The sequence below is a fragment of the Sapajus apella genome, unplaced genomic scaffold (genome assembly GCF_009761245.1).
Source record: "Sapajus apella isolate SASKATOON/1434 unplaced genomic scaffold, GSC_monkey_1.0 scaffold36, whole genome shotgun sequence".
NCBI classification, from domain to species: Eukaryota; Metazoa; Chordata; class Mammalia; order Primates; family Cebidae; genus Sapajus; species Sapajus apella.
Window position 1 is genome coordinate 25,548,148 of NW_022436976.1, and position 3,274 is coordinate 25,551,421.

General features: G+C 39.0%; 1 pseudogene; it reads right to left on the reverse strand.

The window, feature by feature from the left end:
* Positions 1-1,373: 1,373 nt before the first annotated feature.
* On the reverse strand, positions 1,374-2,758 carry LOC116563683 (annotated as a pseudogene).
* Between the last annotated feature and the right edge of the window lie 516 nt (positions 2,759-3,274).

The following is a 3,274-nucleotide window of genomic DNA, read 5'->3' on the forward strand; positions in this document are numbered from 1 at the left end:
GAAAGAAAGATCTGGAATGAGAGAGAGCCATTTCCTCCAGGACCACACAACTTGGGGAGTTCCCGAAAAGAAAGATAAGGGTGCATCAGGGACTGGAGAAGGAGGAAATGGGAGTTATTGTTTCATGGCTATAGAATTTTGGTTTTGCAAGATGAAAAGAGCTCTGGAGATGGATGGTGGTTATGGTTGCACAACAATGTAAATGTACTTAATGCCACTGTACGGTACACTTAAAAATGGTTTAGATGGTAAATTTTATGTTATATATATCACACTAATGTTTTGAAAATAATTAAAAGATAATAAAGTTAAAAAACAATGCAAATAGGAAAGAGAGTATTGACAGTCAAAAAAATGTTGAGTGTTCATGACAGAGCCCCCAAAAAGAAATCCTTAGAAATTAACTAGAGCATTGCTGACCTCAGGGGTACTTTGCTGCGATGTGGCCTTGGGCAAGATTAGATTGCTCCTGGTCAATTATTGCTCTGTTTCTACTACCTGCCCCTTTGTAGCTCCTGTGGCTCCTCTTTGTTTTCCAGGTCTGCTCTTCCAAACTCTGTCAATTGGATGGGCCCCTGATAACGTTCCAGTAAATTTCTTTTCTGCTTAAGATAGCCACAGTCTATTTCTTTTACACGTAATTAAGAACCCTGACTTATAAAGACTTTTATAAGCCTCCAATGAGACGGCTTAGAAGAGATCCTGAGGGGAAAACACCCAAAATAAAGATTTGAGACCCTTGTGAAGTTGTCTCATCCCACCTAGAGATTTTCTCTAACCTATATTTAATTATTCCTTGTGAGAACTGAGGTTTTATTTAAACAAATTTTGTGTAAGTCATACTTCAGGATTCGTCGTCCTTCTAACTTCTCACATTCTCTCATGCCTTCCTTGACTTGTCCCTTTTGCAGTGCTTTTCTGACATTTCCCACATTCTTAGTACATGCTTTCATTGGGAAGGAAGCAAACTTGTCTTTGATGCTCCATTTACTCATCTATGTTCCTGACTCGGCCATGATTTCTATGAGAAAGCAGATCATATATTAATGTCTGTATACCTTCAGCACCTAGGAAGTCCCTGGAATCTAGTAGATCAATAGTAAAAGAATTAATGAGGAGGAAAGTGAGTGGATAAATTGCTGAATGCAATCAGTTTGGTCTGGAATATCCTACTGGATTGTTCACCTCCCCACTGATTTCCCTTTTCCCCTCAAGCTCTCTAGACTGAAGATACTCCGTTTGAAGTCCCATTACCATAGTCAACATTTCCACCATGGCTAATAAATTAGCATCACTTTGAAAACAAAAACGATTCCATTTTGCACTTGGAATGTGGCTCTGTGAATTAGAAAGGGCAGGGGTGTTACTCTCCCTCAGGCTTGGAAAGTCTCTTGGTGTTTTATGAGGTAACGATTTCTGTTTTTACTGGATTTGCTGGTCTTTAGCTTGCCCCTGGGAGCCTGAATGAATGCCAAGAGTATAAAGAAAAACAGCATGCTCCCTGCTACCTAAAGACCAAGTAACCTCCTAACCGAGAGTCATCTATGATTGTAATTCTGAACATGGACTTTTTTTTTAAAGAGAAAAAGCAAGTAGAATTATGTCTAAATACATGGCTTTGTTAGAAGCAGTTGGTAACAGGTTCCTTTTCTGCTCATCTGCCTGTGGGAAAGTCCTGAAAATGAGGCAACTAGGAAGATTTTTTTTCTCATGATGATCTTTTAAAGAAGATTATCATGAGAAAATATGTCAATTTTTATTGACATATTAATATAATATTTACACATATTTATGGGGTACATGTGATAATTTGTTACATGCATATAATGTATAACGATCAAGTCAGAGTATTTAGGGGATCTGTTACCTTGAGTATTTATTATTTCTATGTGCTCAGAACATTTCAAGTCCTCTGTTCTAGTTATTTTGAAATACATGATTCACTGATGTTACCTGTAGTCACTCTACTCTGTTATCAAACAGTAGAACGTATTTCTTGTATCCAACTGGGTGTTTGTATGTTTGTATCCATCAACCAAACTCTCTTCATTCTCCCTCCCTCCCTGTATACATCCACACATACCCTTCCCAACCTCTAGTAATCTTCATTCTACTTTCTTTCTTTTTTTTTTTTTTTGACAGGTAAACAGTTTTTTTTAATTCCCCCTCCTCCTCCTCCTCCTCCTCCTCCTCCTCCTCCTCCTCCTCCTCTCCTCCTTTTTTCCAGGCAACTTTAGCGGGACCCTTTGCACCATCAAACTTTCCTTTCGACTTATAGTCAGCAACATCCTTCTCATACTTCTCCTTCAGCTTTGCCGCCTTAGTGATGTAAGGCTGCTTTTCGCTGTCATTTAGGTTATTCCACATCTCACCCAGCTTTTTTGCCACATCTCCAATAGAGATGCAAGGGTTTGTGGATTTGATCTTGGGGCGGAATTCTGAGCAGAACAGGAAGAAGCCAGACGGTGGCCTTTTGGGGGCATTAGGATCCTTCTTGCCTCCCTTAGCTGGTCCATAATCCTTCATTTCCCGATCATAGCGCACTTTATCCGCCTTTGCCATTTCATCAAATTTAGATTTCTCTTTCCCGGACATTGTCTTCCACCTCTCAGAGCATTTCTTGGAAAATTCTGCAAAATTGACAGGGACCTCTGGGTTTTTCTTCTTATGTTCTTCTCTGCACGTCTGCACAAAGAAGGCATAAGCAGACATCTTGCCCTTTGGTTTCTTGGGGTCTCCTTTAGCCATCCTGACTGTATTGTTAGCTAGTCTCTCTTCATTCTACTTTCTACCTCCATTAAACCAACATTTTTTAGATTCCACATGTGAGTGAGGTTATGCAATATTTGTCTTTCTGTGCCTGGCCTCTTTCACTTAACATAATAATCTCCAGTTCCATCCATGTTGCTGCAACTTACATAATTTCATTCTTTTTTATGGCTGAATGGTATTCTATTGTGTATGTATGCCACATTTTCTTTATGCATGCATCCATTGATGGACACTTAGGTTGATTCAATATCTTTGCTGCAGTGAATACTGCTGCAATTAACATGAGAGGTACAGATATCCTTTTGTTACGTTGATTTTTTTCCTTTGAATATATAGCCAAGTAGTGGCATTGCATGATTGCATGGTAGCTCTATTTTCAGTTTTTGGTGAAATCTCCATAATGTTTTCCATACAGGTTGTACTAATTTACAGAGGCCTGTATTGGCCAACACTATCTTTTCTCTGCATACTTGCTAGCTTCTGTTATTTTTTGTTTTTTTAG